This window comes from Pleurodeles waltl, chromosome 7 (genome assembly GCF_031143425.1).
Source record: "Pleurodeles waltl isolate 20211129_DDA chromosome 7, aPleWal1.hap1.20221129, whole genome shotgun sequence".
Lineage (NCBI taxonomy): Eukaryota > Metazoa > Chordata > Amphibia > Caudata > Salamandridae > Pleurodeles > Pleurodeles waltl.
The window spans coordinates 1,275,406,197-1,275,429,140 of NC_090446.1; the positions used below are offsets into that span (position 1 = coordinate 1,275,406,197).

At 46.4% G+C, this 22,944-nt stretch overlaps 1 protein-coding gene across 1 annotated transcript in view; it reads left to right on the top strand.

Annotated features, from left to right (window-relative positions):
• LOC138247024 (vomeronasal type-2 receptor 26-like) overlaps positions 1 to 22,944 on the top strand; it is a 180,107-nt gene that overhangs the window by 142,515 nt on the left and 14,648 nt on the right. The gene's annotated exons all lie outside the window — the stretch shown is intronic.

The window sequence follows — 22,944 nt, forward strand, 5'->3', positions numbered from 1 at the left end:
TGCAAAGGTTTTGGTGAAGAAGGGCAACGTTCACTTCCCTCCCCAATCTTGGCCTCCACTGCAGCAAGGGAAGTGTGAATGACTTGAAGAATTGTCGCCAGGTCACTTTTCAGCATCAGTACCTCTGGGCTACCCTGAAGTAGAGTTAGGGGTGAATTGGTCCATTTGGGTCTGAGATGTCATTGGGCAACCAAGCTTGTCTTTACCCATTTCGTCTGCCCGGTGCCGCCACGCAGCACCCTTGTAGATGGAGACTCAGGCTGCTTGCGCAGTTATGCAGCAGCATGGGAAGCCGGCCTCTCGCAGTTTGAGATCTTCTTGTTGGGAGGATGGTGCAGTGTGGTGAGTGGGAACCTAGGGGCCTAGCCCTAATTTGATGAAGGCAGGGGTCCAGGAAGATCAGTCTTTAGGGCCAGGGTGGATTCAGGACTTACTTCAGAAGACTCACCTTCCCTATGGTGCCTGGTGAGTGTGCTGGTAAAGGACATTTGCCTGGTCACAGCCGATGTATGAGGTGGGGGGATCCCCAATGACCTCAGACACAAGTCTGTTCCAGCTTGGCGGAGGAGGCTGGGGCTCTCGGAGGCAGAGAGAAGGGCTAAGTAATCCACAGAGCTGTCTTCAGGGCCACAGGGGTTTACCCGCAGATCCCATTGATGACAGGGGCCCCCTCACTGGGAGCAGGTGTCTCAGGCCCCTGAGGCGAGGTCCTTCACATCTCATGGCAGCTTGTGGGGGGGCCCAGGCGCAGACAGTAATGAGCGTCAGCCCACGTGGGGGCATCAGCAATTGTCTTCACATCTGCCATGACTGCCCGATTGCCATGCAGAATGGACATGGGGGAGGTGTCTCTTCGAAGATTCTCGGTTCAATGCTGGTGAGACGTCTGTTCCCAGTCACCAGCAGACCAGTAGTGCCTGCCGGTGTTCATGTGCAGCAGTCCCCAGGCACAACATTGCAGCACCCCGTCAGCTCAGGCGGACCCCTCCCCACCACAGGGAAGTGTGGGAGGTCTGACCGGCAGGCAGTTCCCCCTGGGGTTAATCCTTTTTTATGGGTGGGGGAGCAACTGTCATCCCTCCTCACGGTGGCAGTACAGCTGCCTTACCCAACTCCGTAGCAGGCCGGCCTCCCAGCAGCGTCTAGACCTACAGCACCAGCTCCAGCCACCCAGACAATGCAGTGGAGGATGGAAGGTAGGAGCCATGTCTGGGGGCCCCTGGGGTCCTATGCCTCGGACCCGGGGACACTCCTTCAAGTGGCTGATGCTTAACTGTGTGTGGGGGAAGCCCCACTCCCCGCCCTCCATGCTGTAGGCCTCTGACTGGGCCTCACTGCAGACTGGGCCTTGAAGCTGCAGTCAGGTCTCAGGTCAGGGCTCAGAGGGCCTTATAGAGAAGTGGAAGGGCCTCCGGTTAGTCCTCTGCCAGGAGGCCTTGGCGGATGGGGGCTGCACTTATCTCCCCCTGTGGTGGCAGGGCAGCCTGCTTGCCCAACTCAGCAGCAGGCCAGCCCCACGGTAGTGCCTCGATCTCTGGCACCTGATCTGGCCACCCAGACAGTGCTGAGGAGATTGGAAGGTAGGAGATGGGTTTGTGTGCCACCCAGGTACCACTGCTAATTTGAGTTCTGGCCCTAGGAGAGCACGAGGTCTTCGGATCTGGGGGTAGTCCCTCAGGTGGGTGCTGCTTAACTGAGTGTGAGGGGGGAGCCTCACTCACTGCCCTCCATGCTGTAGGCCTCTGACAAGGCCCCACTGCAGACCAGACACCTTAGCGGCAATCGGGGTCTCAGGTCGGGGCTCAGAGGGCCATATAAAAGAGCAGAAAGGCCTCCAGTGGGTCCCGCTGCTGAGTGGTCTGGGATGGCTGCATCAGGCCGAAAGGATCCTCAACGACGCTGATTTGGCATCGATTATTGTTGCGCGGTAGAGATCAGCGTCATCGAGAGCTGGGCGCCATGTTGATGAAGGCTGCAGTCTCTCGTGCACTGCAAAGCTTCTTTGAGAGCTTGGACTGCTACTTGATTAACCAGGGTTTGTAGGGCAGGTACAGTGCATTTAAGGTGAAAGTCGATGGCAGTGGATAAATGCGGATGACAGAGGGGTCCGGAGCACTCTTGGAGTGCGACTGCCATATTGACGCTCTAAGCCACGCCTCTCACCCAAACCAAATTGTGTGAATCCGACAAGTCAAGTTTGTAGTGCTTTACAAAAGTATCCTCTAAAGCCCAGGTGGCTGCTCTATAGATTTCTCCATCAAAGCTCCTTTCATTTCTTCCCAATAAGCAGACACACTTCTTGTAGAGCTTTCTTGAATTGAGCCAGAGAACTGGCAAAGCACACAAGAATATGTTTTAATGGTCGCTTTACTCACCCACCTACTAATAGTGATTTCAGATGTTTTTGACCTCTGTTTGCAGGACCAAGAGCAATAAACAATAAATTAGCTTTCTGTTTTCTAAGTTAATCTACAAAGTCCTTTTCATATCCAGAACCCCAGAACATAAGGAATTATCTTGGAAAAAGATTGGTAAAATGACCTTCTAATGTTTATGAAATTGAGACTCTACTTTAGGATGAAAGTTTGGGTTCAACCTAAGCACCATCCTAACAGGGAAAATCTGATACATGGATTTGATGCCCCCAAATTGCTGCATCTTGCAGACATAACTGCCACTAGAAATACAAACTTGGTCATTGAAGAGTTGCAGTTTGTAATGGTTCAAAAGGAATCTTTTGTAGACCATGTAGAACTGAAGGGAAATCCCATGGAGGAACCACTGGGGCCAGCAGTTTATTTTTCAATCTAAATTCCATCAGTACCCTTTTCACTAGGGGAACAAATTGTGCTAGATTAAAAAAAGAGTGACCGACACCTTTATTGCTGCACATTGGGAAGACAAAGTTGAAGGAGTAAAACCTTTCTGGAAACTGTCTTGAAGAAACTCCAAAATTTGGAAAGGCTGGACAGTCTCTGCACCCTGTCAGCACACCGTTTCTCAGAATTACCCCAATGTTTTGCAAAAGCACTTAAAGTAGATGGTTTTCATGACTGCTGTGTGGATAAACCACGTAAATGGAACAACCTAATGCTTGCAAAACCCTCCTCTCAATTTCCAGGCAGAGAAACTGAGGATTCGCCTTTTTTCGAGGAGTGAAATGGGAAGGATCTCCCCTTGTACTGACACCTGAGTCAGTAGAGAAAACCAAGTCCTCCTTGGCCAGAATGGAACAATCAAAATTATAACCGCATCCTCCTCTTGAACCTTCTTTAGCTCCTTGTGCAGGAGGGGAATGGGAGAAAACACATATAAGATTTCTGAGGCCATTGAAACGATAGAGCATCCACTCTCCATAGATGAGGATCACTCATGTCGGAGCAATAATTCTGAAGGAAGGTGTCTTATCCAGGTGACTGATTGAGACCTGTTCGGTATAAGTCAATAAGGACGCTCAATGAAGGACAACACGCCAATTATGAATACAATTTAGTTTTACTAGAATTTCAGGTAAATGTAGGCATTCAGCACATTAACAATAGTGGAATAAGAATAGCAATGAAAAGCATCTATTTATATATAAGTACACTACAAAGAGCATCTATGTATACATATGAGCAAAGAGTTCATTGACAGAATAAGAATAACAATGAAAAGCATCCATTTATATATAAGTACACTACAAAGAGCATCTATGTATACATATGAGCAAAGAGTTCATTGACAGATTTAAGCTTAGAATAACTGTATACCAAAATGTGTTACACTACGATGTTCAGGAAGCAAAATATAAACGAGCTGAATACTTCAGATAAGCTTTGATTTACTCCACACCAAAATGCATGTTTCAGTTACTGCAGCAGGCTCACACTATGATCTTTAGAAAGCAAAATATAAACGAGCTGAATACTTCAGGTTATAAACACAGTGCAAGCTTAAATAATCAATCATAATAATAGAGCAGAGAAACAAAGGCCTTTCATCCCTGTGTGGAACTTAACTTAGTCCACGAAATGCTGGGAAGCCCTCTACCGCCTGCTCGGACCTCTCTCCCCCTCAAGCATCACGGTCAGCAAAACAGGGAGGCAGCGCTGGGCCATGGCAGCTTTCACAACTCCATCTGCGAGCTTCAAGTCCCTCACCCACACTTCAGTGCTTAAATAACTCGAAGCTTGGATTTTATCTCTTTTTGGCATTTTCTAGCTATGTTATCAGCACTTGGCTGCCCCAGCCTTTGTTTTCATTCCATCTTCTCCCTGTACTCTCGTTCTCAAGGTTGAGACGGAGTCTTCTACACAAACAAGCTTGAAAATAATATCATTAACTTTTCCACGTTGTTCGGGGGGTTTCAGCAGGCATCACGCTCATCTACACTGCTCAAGCTAATTAACCCTTCGCGTCACAATGTCTTCCGCACCTTTCCCTATACTGATCAGAAGGCATTAATTTGAGATGCAAAAAGATCCAGCCACAGACGACCAAACACTTCCACAATCAGATTGAATTCCGGAGGAGGACATGTTGCGGCTCAATGAGTCGCGTGGGAAGTTGTCCTCCCCGGAAATGTACATTGCTGTAAGAGACAATATAGGGGATTCTGTCCATAGATAAATTATGTAGGCTAGAGACCTATTCTTGTTCCTTGATGGTTGACATAGCTTTTTGCCACCTGATTGACTATAACCTCTTTCTAGAGAATTTGAGGATAGAAATGAAGTGGAGCTTTCTCTATGGCCGCTAGTTCCTTGAAATTCGAAGAGAAAAGCAATTCACCTGCTGTCTACTGACCTTTCACTTCCGCCTTCCCCTGACTTGCTCTCCAACCCCACTGACTGGGATCTGTGGTAATTACACATGGGATTGGGGAATGTAGGGTTATTCCTTTTTGCAAATTTTCTACATTTAACCACCAGACTAGATGCCCCCTTTAAAAAAAGTCCCCAGGGGACGGGGCCCCTTCTGTGGCCCCAAAGACTCCAGGAGGGAAGCTGTGCACCCCTTTCACCTTAAAAAACTATGTGGCCTCAGGGGCTGGGGACCTGTAAAGGCTGGGGGAGGAGGGTGATCTATGCCCCCTCCCAGAATTAAAAAAAAGAATTGCCAGCTCTGCTGGCACCCAGGATTGGCACTAGCAGGGAAGCCATCAGGGCTGCACTGTGGCCCTAATATAAAAAAAAACACACACACACATGGGTGTCCGAGGTGTCCTGAGCTCTATGGTCTTCAGCTGGAGTGGAGGGCCACCTTGTGGTTGGCTGAAGCCAGGCCCTGCGTCCATTGCCACGCCATGCATGGGCGAAGGGCATTTGCAGCTTGGGGTTGCCTGCTCGCTGTTTGAACGCAGGGTTGACGTTTTAAGTAAAAAAAATAGATATTCACTGACAAAAGTCCATTACATCACCTCATGACATGTTCTATGGCATATTTGATAAAATCACTGCAACATTAGCAATTATATAATTGATGACAAAACTGTACATGATGTGAGTAATAATCACCTTAGGACAGGAGTTATAGTTAGTGGACATATCTATAACTGAATGTCAGTGGCTTTGTTTTAACTGAAATTTTCACCTAACTATAATGTCTTGTATTATGAAACATGCATATGCACAATATTCATGATTGTTTGTTCTTGGTGGCTCCATAAGTTTTATCTATGGCTCCTCGTCTATAAATCATATCTAGAAGTGCCACTGGATTGCAAGTTTTGTGGATGGATGCTAGGGTACTCCCTTCGTCCTCCAGTGGAAGCATGCAAAAAGTTGACATTTTACTCCAGGAGGTAAAATACCACACACACTTTAAACAAAAGTAGAGACAATTTTACCAAATATGTGTTATCTATTATTTTCAGACACATAAGCCTGGGCAGGGATGGTCCTATAAACTAGCAATCAACTTTCCATATGTATTTATGTGTGTTTATGGCATTAGCATGAAGCTATCCGAAAAAAGTGGAGTACTGTACAGGATTAAGCGCAAGCTTACAATAAACGAGTGATATGAAAGGTAGATGGTTTTTGGATTATTACTGCAATGTGATGTAGTTTTCTCTAAATAGGTGTGTCTTGACTTCTTTCCTAAGCTGGAGCACCACAGGGGTGGTCCTTCTCAGGATGGGCATGTTGCTGCAGATCCTGGGTGCATAGATGGAAAAGGCCCATTTTTTTCATTTGTTTCACTTTTTAGTCTCAAGTCTAATGGTGGCCTGGCTGTACCAGTGCCAAGAGCCAACAGAGATGGTGAGGTTGTCTGAAAGGTAAGTGGGGGAGGCTGGTCGGAGTATAAAACTTGTGAGCTCATAGCCCTGACTGTTGTTGTGGGAACTTACCTTAAACATAAAGATGTCTGGTCACTCTCTCCGATCACTTACCAGGTAGATTCTTTTTTTTTTAGTTTCTTTCTTTCTATTTGGCAAACACAACAATCAAAACCAGGTGTATGAAAACAATACAATACATTAAACCTGGTGTGCATCTCTAATTTGTCTCATTACAAACACTCATATGGATATAGCTAAAAAGAAAAGATCTAATCTAAAGAATTGTTGATGTGTGTATTCATTTGTTTGGAAAAAGATTATATATAATTCAAACACATGGGTAAATCCTGCTCTTTTTTGTACCTGTTTAAATGAATAAATGAGACACATACTGTTCATTTCTGATTGTATCTAATGTGCCATTGTCAGATTAAGTAGGCAGTCCATTTCACCCCAGCTCCTAAGCTCTTGTAACCAAATTCTAACTGACAATAGAGTAGGTTTGTTCCATGCTTTGGACAGGTTTAATCATGTTATCAATATGAAAAACAAGCATTTGCAATGTCAATAGGTGTAGCCCATAACTGAAAGAATTTCTTCAGTCACAGATGAGTTTAGGTACTCAATACTTCAACTTAAATGCACTCTGTCACTCATCTTTGCAGCCATGTGTCTATTCATTACCTACTATCTCAGTCTTGCATTCACCCGCTTACCCCACCACAATAAACCAGACAAACTTAACAAGTGAATGGCTGATGCACTAAACGAATATAGGTAGAAAAATGAAACCATGACACCATCTAAAGTTGGTGGGCATATGTTTGCAATAAAAAAATAAAATCAAGCCCTTTCTTGGCGCTTAGGGCTCCATAACGTTTTTTTCACATAATGTATCAACGCCAAATTTGAGTCCTGTTTTCCAACATCCTGGGGATTTTAAAAGTACAACCGGTTTGCTGTGCTAAAGTGACCATCTTCCCGTTTCTCAGAAACATGCAGAGCTGAATAAAAGAAAACATTTTTTTACCACAGTTTTAGCACTTTTCAAAGAGGTAGTCCATTTTTCTTATTTTTGTGCCCTCAACCTACCTCCAGTTTGTGATGGAAACCAGTATGAAACCCATGAGTGATCCAGAAAAGCTATAGATTTCTAAAAAGGGGTTATATGTGTAGATTCCTAAAGGTGTTTCCAAAGAAACTAACTGTTAAAATAAAGAAATACTGAAAATGGGTATGAACACAATGGCCATTAGCGACAACGTTTTCAGGAACATGTTTTTGTCACAATGGGCAACTTACAAAAGCAATCTGCTATTACGTCTGCTAGGTCCTTTTGGTTGTGGGGATATATAGGGTTCATAGTTTTTCCGAGAACCCAAGGTACCCAGAGGCAATAACTGAGCTGCATTGTACAATGATTTTTCACTGAGTACCAAGTGTAGACCAATTTATATGATGAATTATGTAGAGTGAAAAATAGGTATCAAGAAAACATATGCAGTTTTAAAATGGACACAAGATATGGAGGTTAGGAGCAGTGGTTAATTGTGCATCTCTGAATTAGTGGGTATCCGTATTAGCATATGATTTAGAGATAATTTTTCAAAATGTCTTCTTTCTTACACACTGGCTTAAATTTGGAGGGCACAGATGCAGATACATCCAACTAGTGAAAAAAAAAAATCCCACTATTCTATGCTCCCACATGCCTTCTGATAAAAATGTTACCCCGCTTGTATGGGTAGGCCTAGTGCCTGCAACAGGAAACGGCCCAAAATGCAACATGGATACAACCCAATTTTCCACTCAAAACTGACCCATTTTTTGTAGAGTGGGTAGCTGTGGATTTTCAGTTTTAGCTCAGCTGACACCTATGGAAACCCAGCAAACCTGTACATTTGTGAAAACCAGACACCTTGGGGAATCCAGTATGGGTGACTTGCCTGGGTCTTACTAGGTCGTTTTACCCAGAATCCCTTGTAAACCTCAAACTTTGACTAACAAAACACATTTTCCTCACATTACTGAGGTGGAAAGTTCTGGAATCTGTAGGGATCCACACACCTCCTTCCACCCAGCATTCCATTAAGCCTTTTGATAAAAATGGTACGTCACTTGTGTGAGTAGTCCTAGTGCCTGCAACAGGAAATGGTCCAAAAAGCAACATTGATACATCACATCTCTCCACTCAAAACTAACGAGTATTTTGCAAAGTGGGTAGCTATAAATTGTGGGCTCTAACTCAGACAGCACTTAGGGAAGCCTAGCAAAATGGCTCATTTTTGAAAACTAATCAAGTAGAGGAGTCCAGGGTGGCTTGTCTTGTGTGGATCCTGTGAGGATTTTTACCCACAATGCCATGCAAACCTCAAACCTTGCCATAAATGACGCCTTTTCCTTACATTTCTGTGATGGAAACTTCTGGAAACCAAAGTAATCCACAAAATTCCTACCACCTAGCATTAGACCACTTGTGTCGACAAAAACATTGCCACGCTTGTGTGACTGGGCCTAGTGCCTGCGACAGGAATGGATCAAACCAAGGTCAATAGGAGCCCTTTTATGGGGATGCATATTTTTTTGCTCGTTCCTGCTGCAGTCACTAGGCCCAACCACACACATGGCACAGTGTTTTTCTTTGTACAAGTGGGGCAACGCTAGGCGTTAGGAATTTTAAGGATTCCTGGGAATTCAGGAAGTTTCCATCACAGAAATGTAAGGAAGCAAAGTCTGATGTTTGCAGGGCATTGTGGGTAAGAAAGCCTCATGGGATCCATGCAAGGCACACCACTTTGGAATCCCCTTGTTGTCTAATTTTCAGAAATGTCTGTGGTTCATAGGTTCCATGCATGGCAGCTGAGAGCCACCCTAAATCCCACAGCTAAGGTTATTGCTGATCTCTTCACAAAGCACTTTAGGGCCTTTTGTGTCAATGTCTCTTGGCTCATCCACACAAGTGAGGTACCATTTTGAGACACTTGGGTTATGCTGCGTGGTAAGACATTTGTGGCTCTTCATGAACTCCAGAAGTTTCCCTCACAAAAATGTGAGGACAATTTGTGTTTTTAGTCTAAGTTTGAGGTTTGCAGGGCATTGTAAGACAATGGTGTGTGATGCATGTGACTCGCACCACCTTGGCCTCCTCCAGATGTCTAGTTTTCAGAACTATCTGGGTCTGGTAGGTTTTTCCAAGTGGCAGCCTACCCAAGCATAAAAAGTACAGCCACTAACCATTGCAAGTGGATGAAATATAGAGTTATCCAGACTCTCCTGCCCAATATTTAAAAACAACATCCAAAAGAATTAAATGTCCTCCTGCGTGCCCTTGGGATGGGATGCTTTCGTCTGCAGGGGAACAGAAAGACTCTTGAGGTTTTAGGGCTGAGTATGGGGCCTAATGTTAAGATGGGCAATACCACTGGACTGATGTATTAAAAATATATACTGCTGCCATACAGTGGGTTTTTGCCCCTCCCCAGGGGGTAAGATTGGGGCAGAAAGACTGTTGCCCCCTTTAGTTGGGGTGGAACATGACCAGGCCCATACTGGCCAACCCTCACCCTGATATTTTTAAAAACAAATCTCTGGTTTTCAGGGAGCTTTTGGCCGTCCAGACGGCAGATCAGAGTAATTACCCCAATCTAGCCCCCAAGAGCGATGGAAAGACTTTTGACCTATTTAGCTGGGGTGGGTGCATGACCATGCCCATCGTTGGCAGACCCATCCCTATTGTTTTTTAATTTCCCTAAAATATAGTGGCCTTTCTGTCTCCCTCGGGGCAGATCAAGGGTAATTAAACCCCACATACCCCAGGGGAAGAAAGTCTGTTTCCCCATTTATTTTGGATGGGGGAATGGCTATACCCATGCTCGGGAGCCCCCGCCCCTTTAGTTCTATATAATTAAATAACCCTGGTGCCTAGTAGGCTTTCTGCCCCCTAGGGGGGGTCAGATCAGGAGTAATTGTGCCAATCCGCCCCCCCAGGGAAGCAGAAAGACTGTTGCCCCATTTAGTTGGGGTGGGGACATAGCTATGCCAATGGTGGGCAGCCCCCACCTCTCTATTTTGTTTTAATTTTCCTGATTTCCAGTGGGTTTTTCCCCCAGCAGAAAGACTGCTTCCCTATTTATGTGGGGTGGGGGCATTGCCGTGCCTGTTTGAAAAGGGCCTCTCTACAGGGTCACCCCCAAATATTTTGCCTCCTTCCTCCTACAGTGTTCTGGATTTTTGCTTCTGTTAGCCTTAGAACTCTGTGCACATTACCATTGCTAACCAGTGCTAAAGTGCTTGTGCCCACTCCTCTAAACATGGTTTGATTGGTATAAACCTGATTGGCTTCTTTAATTTACATGTAAGTCCCTTGTAGAGTGGTATACCATGTACCCAGATCCTGTAAATTAAATGCTACCAGTGGGCCTACAGCACTGTTAGACTTGGCATCCTTGATGTGGTCTCCCTAACTTTTTGCCTCTGTTTTCCAGGTTGTTGATGTGTGCTGGACTCTGTTTTTGCTGTTTTTGTTACTCTGGGCAATTTACCACTGCTATCCAGTGCTAAAGTGCAATTGCTCCTATGTAAAATATATGCGTAATTGACTTTCCATGATTGGCATATTTGATTTACTAGTAAGTCCCTAGTACAGTGCACTAGAGGTGCCCAAGGACTGTAAATCAAATGCTACTAGTGGGCCTGCAGCACTGGTTGTGCCACCCATTTACGTAGCCCTGTACTCATGTCTCAGACCTGCCACTGCAGTGTGTGTGTGTGCAGTTTTAAACTGCCAATTCGACTTGGCAAGTGTACCCACTTCCCAGGCCTAAACCTTCCCTTTTTATACATGTAAAGCACCCCTAACGCAGGCCCTAGGTAGCACCATGGGCAGGGTGCAATGTATGTTAAAGGTGGGACACGTACTTATGTGTTTTATATGTCCTAACAGTGAAATACTGCCAAATTCGGTTTTCACTGTTGCAAGGCCTATCTCTCTCATAGGTCTACATGGGAGCTGCCTTTTAATATTATTAAAGTGCAGATTCCCTTAGGGAGCAGATAGAAATAGAGTTTAGGGTCTCTGAGCTCACAATTTAAAAATACATCTTTTAGTTTAGATTGCGTGTTTGAAAATGCCACTTTTAGAAAGTAGGCATTTTCTTGCTTAAACCATTCTGGGACTCTGCCAGGTTTGTGGATTCCCTGTCTGGGTCGGTTTGACAGTTGGGCTGTTTCCACCGCTCTCTAGACAGTGAAATAAAGGGAGCTGGGGTGTAGCCTGCATATCCTGATGAGCCATCTGTGCTGGGAGGTAGGGGAAGAGTGGTCGCTCACACCTGAAAGGACTGTGCCTGCCCTAACACAATGCAGTCTCCGACCCCCTATTTGGTGTCTGGGGCCTGGCCCGGGCAAGGCAGGATCTCACAAAAAAGAGAGACTTTCCTTTGAAGTAGGCCTACTTCAAAGGCAGAAAGGGGTATGAGAAGAGCACCCAAAACCCCTGAAAATCAGATTACTTCACGGATTCAAGAGGAACCTCTGCCTGGAGAAGAGCTGAAGAGCTGAGGAAAAGTGCTGCCCTGCCTGTGACTGTGCTTTGTGGAGCTATCCTGTAGTTGCTACTTCTGCCTGTGCAAGGGAACAGAGATTGGACTTTGTTGCATTCCTGCTTGGAGTAGAGCTTGCCTCCTGTTTTGAAGCCTCAGGGACATCAAAGGCTTCACCAACCATACCTGAGTCTACTTGCTATGGACTCTAGCTTGCCAGAGGGTGCTATTTCAGTTCCTGGACCCCAGAAAGTGAATTCCTGGAAAAAAACAGTCTACCGACGTCGGACGACGCCGTGCGACTTCGTGAAGGACGCTGCTGCCCGGAACCATGACGCTGCTTGCCCCGAGGTTGTGGACCTCGTAGAAGTCCAACTACCCTATAGGCCTTGTGTCGCTGCCTTCGCATATCCTGCCCGACTTCGCTGACACCGGAGTGTCGTAAGTCCAACGTCCGTGACAATCCGACGCCATCGCAGCGCCTGCGGCCCTGTGACATCATTGCAACCCCGTGAGATTGTCCAAAAGCATCGTAACACTGCCAGATTTCGCATCTGCTGGAATCAAGGGATGACTTAGCATCCAACGCCACCTCACCGCCCTGTAGAGAGGACCCGATGCCGCTGCGTGACGCTGCAGTCTTTTTTTCCCATGGCACCGGAACTGACGCCACATCGGGTCCAGCAAACCTGCTCTCCCCGACTCCGTGCACTGGCCTGTTTTCTGTTTGTTCTGAAGGTACTGTACCTGGGGGTCGACCAACTCCGTGACCAGCTTCATTGATTTCACATTGTAGGAAACTACACTGTTACGATGCAGTGTTTTACCAACTTGCAGTGTTTTCACCTCAAATCACTGTTTTCTTGCTTTTAAGTGCTTTATTCGTATTTTTAACTGTATACTGTGGATTTTTGTTGTATTTGGTCTTGTTTATTTAGATAAAATATTTAATATTTTTCTAAACCTGTGTTGTGCCATTTTGTAGTGGTTCACTGTATTACTGTGTGTGTTGGTACAAATACTTAACACATTATCTCTGAAGTTAAGCCTACCTGCTCATGCCAAGCTATCAAGGGGGTGAGAAGGGGTTAACTGAGTATGATTCTCCTTTACCCTGACTAGAGTGAGGGTCCTTGCTTGGACAGGGGGTAACCTGACTGACAACCAAATACCCCATTTCTAACAAGCACTTATTGTGCCACCCCTTTAATTAGCACTTGAAAACATGTCCCAGGCCGGCCATTGCAGTCAGAAGGCAGTGTCCCACTGCCATGTCCACTTGGCATGAACTCCTTGACAAGTCTCAAACTTCCCTATGATTACATATAAGGCACCTCTAAGGTAGGCCTATAGGGCAGGTTGCTGTATAATTAAAAGTTAGGACATGTCCTTTCAATTTATATATGCCCTAGTAGTGAAAAACACCAAAAATTCATTTTTCACTACTGTGAAGCCCAACACTCCCACAGGATAACTTTGGGGTTCCTTATTACATTTAATAACCTCTAATTTCCTAATTGGAGGAGGTAGATAGGGCATGGTTGTACCTACGGGCTGTAATGATAAACCCTCTTTAATGGCAAAGTTGACCTTATTAACACAAGTTTGAGAATCCCACTTTTAGAATGTTTACATTTTTCTCTCCTTAGCCCTTTGTGTTTGCAGTCTGTCCTAGATGACATGACTGGGTGTAACTGACAGTAAGAATTTGTGAATTCCTTCAAGACAGTCACACAATAGTGGGATTAGCAGACCCTGAATGTTCCATTAACTGGCTTGATGAGGAGAGGGTGGCAGAGCTGAGCACAGCCCCACTTGCATCTGAATAGGCTGTGCCCAGTCTCCTCACAATAAGCTTTACGTCCAGGTGTTGTCAGTACAGTTTGGAGCCAGGGCAGAGGAGGCAGGAAACTCTTAGAACTTCAAAGGACCTTTCCTGAAACTTCTCCCACCTTCAAGGAGAAGGGCTCCAGGGTATAAAAATAGGGCTCTAAGACCCACTATTCAGTTCACTACTGGACCTTTCGAAGGACTTTCAGAGGGCTGCCTGCTGTTGTTACCTGCTGCGCACTATGCCAGACTGCCTCTGTACCTGGAAGGACTGCTTCGCTGACTGGAGCTTGCCTTGAACACTCAGAGGTCAGCCCTGCTTTTAAGCCCTGAATCTTCACCTGCGCCCAGGGCTTCCAAAAGTGACTCCAAGGGCTAGTTTGCTGGCCTACCGTTCAGAGCCGCAGGGACATAACAGGCTCCCACAATCTTGAACCCACACTTGGATCCAGCCTGAATGAGACCCGAACCCACAAAAGGTCTCAATACACTCTTGGACCCTTGGTTGTGGGTTGACTAGATATCTATGGTTAGCACTCTTATAGTTTAGGTGCTATTTTGAATCTTAAACTTTAAACATTTATACCTCTGGTTCAACTGATTGGATTTTTGTTGTTTTGGTGTCAGATAATTTATTAAAATGTACTGTATTTTTCTAAATTGGTTTGGGATTTTTCTTGTGTTGTGTTTACACATTATCACTGTTTATGTGCTGCACAAATACTTTACGCTTTGCCTCTAAGTTAAAGTTGACTGCTTTTTGTGCCAAGCGACCCGGGGTGAAGCACAGGTTAATTTGGTGACTTTTGGATGTTCACCGTGCAAGGGAATGCAAGGGATTGTGGCTGTCCCTTGACCAGGGCTTCCACCCCGTCAACCAACAACCCAGTTTCTCATAACTTCCATCCTGGGTAGCCCCCCCGTTCTTCCAGGCCCAGAAAGTATTCTGATGGGGCACCTTGGGGTGCCCCATTTATTCCTGGTGGAGATGACTCCTTCTACCCACCTTTTCAACTGTTCTTGTTTGCCTTACTGCAAACAGGCTCAAAACGCTGCATCTCTTGGCATTTTCAAGATGGCAAACCTTTTGTCCCCACTTAACTTTGGATTGTGGTTGTCTAAGGGAGTGCACTATGGTAATCATTACTATCCTCCCACATCTTACACTAAAATGCAGCTCCTTTCAAGTCCATCAGAATATTACATGTGGCTCAAACAAACCTGCCAGGCACGATTGGACACTGTGGTGTCAACAGGATGCCCACAACCCACATGCTAAAGATTCAGCAGAGCTCAGAGAAGACATCCCAGCTCCTTCAGGAATTTCACACCTCATTCACTCCCCATTCAAGGCTAAGGACAAACTGGAAGCTAGCTGAGGCTAGCACTAATTATCCTTCGGAAAGCTCAGGCAGGTGGAACATAACTTACTAAAAGTTACTTTTCCCTATTTATTAAAAATATGACTTTGACACTGAATTGGATTTTAACAACTATTACAAATAGTGGTTTAATATTTTTCTATCAGGTTCCATTCCTGAGACATGTTATCAATATTTTAATCTGTACTCTGATTTTTTACACATGAAAACTAGGGTTGCCTCAGTAAAAATAGATTTTAGGGCTTTGTTACTGTAAGAATGCTAGCATTAACTTTCTACATATCAAAGTCACCTTGGACAGCCTTCTAATCTCAGGTGAGATGAAAACTTTTGATGACCTTGAAGTGGAGTTCCAACTGCCCCAATCTCAACAGTGGAGATATTTTCAACTGCAACACTGCCTTCACTGCAACCTGGGAGCTCAACATTGGCTCATGTTAGCATTCCCAATCACCCAGAGCCTGAAGGCCTGGGGAACTTGCATGAGAATTATGTCTTACTTTTACAGTCTCATTATCAATCACTTGCACTCATGACCCCTTCTGACCCTTCTGCGGGTCAAATGATAAGGGCGGCTACTGATGAGGTATGAGGAACAAGACTGGGATGCCCTGTTAGCAGACCTAGTCAGGAGGACTTGTGAATCCAGGATGAAGTTCTGAATATTTATGACGATCCAGGCCTGTTACTGGACCTCACAAAACTAGCGATCTCCAATCTTTTACAACATGCACAATGCTGGCATTGAAATGCTTCCAATTGAGACACCAATCATATTCGCTATGACAGTGGTTCCCAACCTGTGGTGTGGGGACCTCTGTGGGTCTGCTAAACCTACTCAGGGGGTCCGTGATTGCTAAAAAGAAAATTATATAATATTAACAGATGGATAAAGGATATATTAATTACAAAGAGCAAAATGTAAATTTGAATATTGTAAAATGTTCCATAAATGTGACTGAATTTAAAATTGGAGGCTAAAAATTAAGTTAGTGTCCTCATTTTCATTTGTGTAAGCAGTGCAAGTGCATCAAACAGAATGTAGTGAGTCCAAGTAGTGGCCCAAACTCAATTTAGTAAAGATTCAACCTCCCAAATTAAAATTAAGATTTTGTTTTATATTTGTTTTTGAAATAAGTAATGATAAAACATTTTGTGTATTTGTTTGATAAATGCTTGTTTCTGTTTAATGTGTATTGTTTTGTGGTTCAAATCATCGAAAATGCTTAGGCCGGGTTTTCCTGCTTCGAGTAATGACTCAGTGGGGTCCCAGATTCCAATAGTGATTCATTGGGGGTCCCTGGGTTCCAGTAATAATTAAGTGGGGTCCACAGGAGTCAATAGGTTAAGAACCACTGCTCTATGACTACCCTGGATCTTCCCCTAATGGTACCACAGAGTCATGTTTCATAATACAGGAGACCTTCCCGGGCTCGCTAGTTCTGAGCCCAAGCTTCGGACTACTGCTTGGACATGGCCAAATTGTGCATCCTACTACTTTGGAGATCACAGAGAAACCCCACATGCAGCACTTGGCTGGTGGAGATGCACAAAGTGGTGTTGTATGAACAAATGATTTACCACCTTCAGGGTCAGATGGATCTTTTTACTGCCATCCCAGACCTCCTTCCTTGACATGGACTGTGCCTTTACACTGATCCAAGGAGACTCCCTATGATAACCTGCTCGCCCATCTCCAAGCCCTTATTCCAACTCCAAATGTATCCCTTCCTTTATCCCCTAAACTCCTTCTCTCCTTTCCCCTGACCCAAGTCCCAACCCATCTTCCTCCCCTGCACTTGGACCAGCCTCAACCAATCCTTATACACTCCTGCAGTACAAAATGTGACCTATATATGTTAGGTTGCGTCCTATGGTTGGGCGACCTAGATAGAAAGTCTATTTTTTTACTCATTCCCTGTTGGCGCTGACTGCCTAAGGTCCAAGCCTGATGTGTTTCAGCACGCTACTGCTGATTTGCTAGATAAACGTTCTGCATATCCCACTTTTAAAAACCATGCACACTATCTTGTGTGCTACAAGGCCTACATAAGAGTGCCTTATTAATATGCAAATATACAAAAGTAAGGTTTTTACCTGTCAAAAAAGATTAGTTTAACAGGTGACATTGCAAGTTTAATCTGCAGCAGCCAGGCTTAAATGGCAGGACTGAAACCATGTTTTCCTTCTCAGACTAATGGATGACACAATAAATGCTGCAGTCCAAAGGTTACCCACAAGGTAATTACTGGTATACAGTCATAAAATTGCAATTACTCGCCGGCACCGCCCCATCAGCACAGCTCCACCCGCCGTATTACAAGCCATAATATGGCTTGGCGGTGTCCCGCTGGCGTGGTGGAGGCGGCGAGGAAAAACCGCCGGGACCCATCCCCTCCCGGACATCCCCCTCGACTGAGAAGGTAGGTGGGCATCCAAAAGGGGGAGGTAAGGGTTTTTTGTGCCTGGGTGCATGTGTGCGTGTTTGCGGAGGGGGGAGAGGGGTGCTTAATGCATGCATGTCTACGAGTGAATGTGAATGTGTGTGTGCATGTATGTGCGCCTGTATGGGGGTGTCTGTGTGGATGAATGTGAGTGAGTGGGGTTGTCTGTGTGGATGAATGTGAGTTAGTGGGGGTGTCTGAGTGGATGAATGTGAGTGAGTGAGGGTGTCTGAGTGCATGTATGCATGTGTTGCATGTGTGTGTATGTCAATGCATTTGAGCGTTAATGGGTGGGGGGTATGAGTGTGTGGACGAGTGGGGGATGTGTGGGGACATGTGTGTATGTGTGTGCTGATGACAGGAATGAAGATTCCTGTCGCCAGGTGCGTGACCGCCAGGGTTTTCGTGGCAGGGTGACCGCCACAGAAAGCTTAGTGGTGTGCAACCTTCTAATCCGGACGGCAGGCAGAGGCCTGCCGTCGAGTTGGAGGTGCTCCCCGCCTGCCTGATTTTGGCCCCTAGCTCAGCCGGCACTTAGGGAAAGCTACCAAACCTGTGCATTTTTTAAAACTAGAGACCTAGGGGAATCCAAGATGGGGTGACTTGTGGGGCTCTGATCAGGTTCTGTTACCCAGAATCCTTTGCAAACCTCAAAATGTGGCTAAAAAAACACATTTTCCTCACATTTCGGTAACAGAAAGTTCTGGAATCTGAGAGGAGCCACAAATGTCCTTCCCCCCAGCGTTCCCCCAAGTCTCCCGATAAAAATGGTACCTCACTTGTGTGGGTAGGCCCAGCGCCCACGAAAGGAAATGGCCCAAAACACAACGTGGACACATCCTATTTTTGTTTTTACAGAAAACAGAGGTGTTTTTTGCAAAGTGCCTTCCTGTAGATTTTTGCCCCTAGCTCAGCGGGCACCTAGGGAAACCTACCAAACCTGTGCATTTTTGAATACTAGAGACCTAGGGGAATCCAAGATGGGATGACTTGTGGGGCTCTGACCAGGTTCTGTTACCCAGAATCCTTTGCAAACCTCAAAATTTGGCTAAAAAAACACATTTCCTCACATTTCGGTGGCAGAAAGTTCTGGAATCTGAGAGGAGCCACAAATTTCCTTCCACCCAGCGTTCCCCCAAGTCTCCCGATAAAAATGGTACCTCGCTTGTGTGGGTAGGCCTAGCGCCCACGAAAGGAAATGGCCCAAAACACAACATGGACACATCCCATTTTTTTTACAGAAAACAGAGGTGTTTTTTGCAAAGTGCCTACCTGAAGATTTTGGCCCCTAGCTCAGCCGGCACCTAGGGAAAGCTACCAAACCTGTGCATTTTTGAAAACTAGAGACCTAGGGGAATCCAAGATGGGCTGACTTGTGGGGCTCTGACCAGGTTCTGTTACCCAGAGTCCTTTGCAAACCTCAAAATTTAGCTAAAAAAACACATTTTCCTCACATTTCGGTGACAGAAAGTTCTGGAATCTGAGAGGAGCCACAAATTTCCTTCCCCCCAGCGTTTCCCCAAGTCTCCCGATAAAAATTGTATCTCACTTGTGTGGGTAGGCCTAGCGCCCACGAAAGGATATGGCCCAAAACACAACGTGGACACATCCCATTATTTTTTACAGAAAACAGAGGTGTTTTTTGCAAAGTGCCTACCTGTAGATTTTGGCCCCTAGCTCAGCTGGCACCTAGGGAAACCTACCAAACCTGTGCAGTTTTTAAAACAAGAGACCTAGGGGAGTCTAAGATGGGGTGACTTGTTGGGCTCTGACCAGGTTCTGTTACCCAGAATCCTTTGCAAACCTCAAATTTGGCTAAAAAATCATATTTTCCTCACATTTCGGTGACAGAAAGTTCTAGAATCTGAGAGAAGCCACAAATTTCCTTCCACCCAGCGTTCCCCCAAGTCTCCCGATAAAAATGGTACCTCACTTGTGTGGGTAGGCCTAGCGCCCACGAAAGGAAATGGCCCAAAACACAACATGGACACATCCCATTTTTTTTACAGAAAACAGAGGTGTTTTTTGCAAAGTGCCTATCTGTAGATTTTGGCCCCTAGCTCAGCCGGCACCTAGGGAAAGCTACCAAACCTGTGCATTTTTGAAAACTAGAGACCTAGGGGAATCCAAGATGGGGTGACTTGTGGGGCTCTGACCAGGTTCTGTTACCCAGAATCCTTTGCAAACCTAAAAATTTGGCTAAAAAAAACATTTTCCTCACATTTCGGTGACAGAAAGTTCTGGAATCTGAGAGGAGCCACAAATTTCCTTCCCCCCAGCGTTCCCCCAAGTCTCCCGATAAAAATGGTATCTCACTTGTGTGGGTAGGCCTAGCGGCCACGAAAGGATATGGCCCAAAACACAACGTGGACACATCCCATTATTTTTTACAGAAAACAGAGGTGTTTTTTGCAAAGTGCCTACCTGTAGATTTTGGCCCCTAGCTTAGCTGGCACCTAGGGAAACCTACCAAACCTGTGCATTTTTGAAAACTAGAGACCTAGGGGAATCCAAGATGGGGTGACTTGTGGGGCTCTGACCAGGTTATGTTACCCAGAATCCTTTGCAAACCTCAAATTTGGCTAAAAAAACACATTTTCCTCACATTTCGGTGACAGAAAGTTCTGGAATCTGAGAGGAGCCACAAATGTCCTTCCACCCAGCGTTCCCCCAAGTCTCCAGATAAAAATGGTACCTCACTTGTGTGGGTGGGCCTAGCGCCCACGAAAGGAAATGGCCCAAAACACAACGTGGACACATCACATTTTTTCACAGAAAACAGAGGTGTTTTTTGCAAAGTGCCTACCTGTGGATTTTGGCCTCTAGCTCAGCCAGCCCAGGAGGGGCAGAAATGGCCTAAAATAAATTTGCCCCCCACACCTCCCGGGGAGCGACCCTTGCCTACAGGGTCGCTCCCCTTGCGTGACGGCGCAAAAAAAAAGATCCCCAGTGCCTAGTGGTTTCTTCCCTCCTTGGGGGCAGATTGACCTAAAATCAGCCGATCTGCCCCCAAAGCGGGCAGAAATGGCCTAAATACAATTTGCCCCTCCAGGAGAGCGACCCTTACCTAAGGGGTCGCTCCCCATCTCTAAAAAAACAAACAAACAAAAATGAAAAAACCCAAAAAAAATTGCCCTGGCGCCTAGAGGTTTCAGCTCCCCCTGGGGGCAGATGGGCCTAATAGCAATAGGCCAATCTGCCACCGGGGGGCAGAAATGGCCTAAAATAAATTTGCCCCCCCATTCCCCCCGGGGAGCGACCCTTGCATACAAGGTCGCTCCCCTTGCGTGACGGCACAAAAAAAAAGATCCCTGGTTTCTAGTGGTTTCTGCCCCTTGGGGGCAGATTGACCTAAAATTGGCCGATCTGCCCCCAAAGCGGGCAGAAATGGCCTAAATACAATTTGCCCCTCCAGGGGAGCGACCCTTGCCTAAGAGGTCACTCCCCTTATGTGAAATTCATGAACAAAAAAAAAAAACTCCCTGGTGTCTAGTGGTTTCTGTCCCCCTTGGGGGCAGACTGGCCTCATAAAAATAGGCCAATCTGCCCCCAAGGGAGCAGAAATGCCCTAAATATAATTTGCCTCCTATGAGAGCGACCCTTGCCTAAGGGGTCGCTCCCCACCTCTAAAACAAAAAACTAAACAAAAAAAAAAATTATCCCTGGTGCCTAGAGGTTTCTGCCCCCCTGGGCCCTAATAATAGTCCGATCTGCCCCCGGGGGGGGCAGAAAAGGCCTTAAAAAAAATGCCCCCACCTGGGAGCGACCCTTGCCCAAGGGGTCGCTCCCTTATGTCACTTTCATTTTTTAAAAAACATCCCTGGTGTCTAGTGGGCGTTTTGACAGCCGGATTGCTTTCAATCCGGCTGCCAAAACGCAGAGAGAGACTTCAAAGGGAAGGAAATAACTTTCCTTCCCTTTGAAGCCTCTCTCGGCCTCCCCCACGTGATCGGAAGAGAAATGCAAAGCATTTCTCTTCCTATCGCGCTGGAAGCTGAGCTTCCAGCGCGATGGGAGGAGGCTCTGTGACAATCAGCGCACGCTCGCTGACATCATAGGGGGGGTGGGGGTGTCAGGGGTGGAAGGGGAAGGGCTTCCCCTTATATCCCTGACTTAACACCACAGAGGGAGCGCTAGCGCTCCCTCTGGGCTGTGTGCCCAGGACGTAATGGTTACGTCCTGGGCACAGCAGCACTGTGCCGCAGGACGTAACCATTACGTCCGCGGCACAGAAGGGGTTAAAACTGCAGAGTCATGGTATTACTTTTGTGTCTACCGTTCTTCCCTTCCGATTGTATAGGGAGTTAGGGGCATTTTTCCTTTCCTTTGGCTAAACACTTGAGCCACCATTTTGTTGGTTGGTGCTCTAGCTGCTCTTGCCGCTTTTTTTAATCATGACCGTGATGAGGATGCACCCTGCGGACAGCCAAAAGTCTTTACATGGCCGAGTGGTGTGCACTCCCCTCAGTGCGCATTTGTGTGTGTGGCCTGCCATCTCAGGCCGGCTAAACACACGTGCGCACTGTGCTCTTTCCATCCCAGCACTGTATTGCTGGGTTGGAGATAACAGGCAGAAGCTCCCAGTCTGTCTCGGAGTGCCAAGTCAGGGCGCTCCAGCCAATCCTAATGCTGCTGTCATGCTGCAGGGAGCCTGCTGTGAGTGAGGATTTAGGAGCGGCGCGCCGGAGGTGGTGAGTAAGGTAAGTTTTTTTTTCCATTATTTTTCAATTTGTAATGTTTTTTTGTGCCCACCATCCCGCCACTTTGCCCAGACTGGAGCCGCCCCTGATGGCCTTATTGCTTCTAAATTAAAGCCTTATTGCTTCTAAATTAAAACACATTTTTTACCAATAAGATCTTTTAATCCGGTAATTCTAAAATATTCTAAAATAGCTATCCAAACCTACAAGACTATGGTGGTCATTATGACCCTGGCGGGCAAAACGACGGGAGCACCGCCAACAGGCTGGCGGTGCCTCCCGGCGTATTTTGCACCGCCGGGGCCGGCGGTATACCACCATTTCAGCCCCGGCGGTGATAATCCACCAGGGCAGCGCTGCAAGCAGCACTGCCCTGGGGATTATGATTCCCCTACCGCCAGCCTGTTTCTGACGGTTTGCACCGCCAGGAAGAGGCTGGCGGTAAGGGGACTCAGGGGGCCCCTGGGGGCCCCTGCACTGCCCATGCACTTGGCATGGGCACTTGGCCCAGGCAGAGCCCCGTCGCGCATTTCACTGCCCGAATTTCGTGCAGTGAAATGCGCGACTGGTGCTACTGCACCCGCTGCACATCAGCATTGCCGCCGGCTCAATTACGAGCCGGCGGCAATGTTGATGTGACTTTTCCGCTGGGCCAGCGGAAAAGTCAAAATAGGGAGCCAGCCATACCGCCAGCGCTGGCGGTATTCTGGCTCCCGCAGCCTCGGCGGTATGCTATGCAGACCGCTGAGGTTGTAATGACCGCCTATGTCTGAATATTGCCCC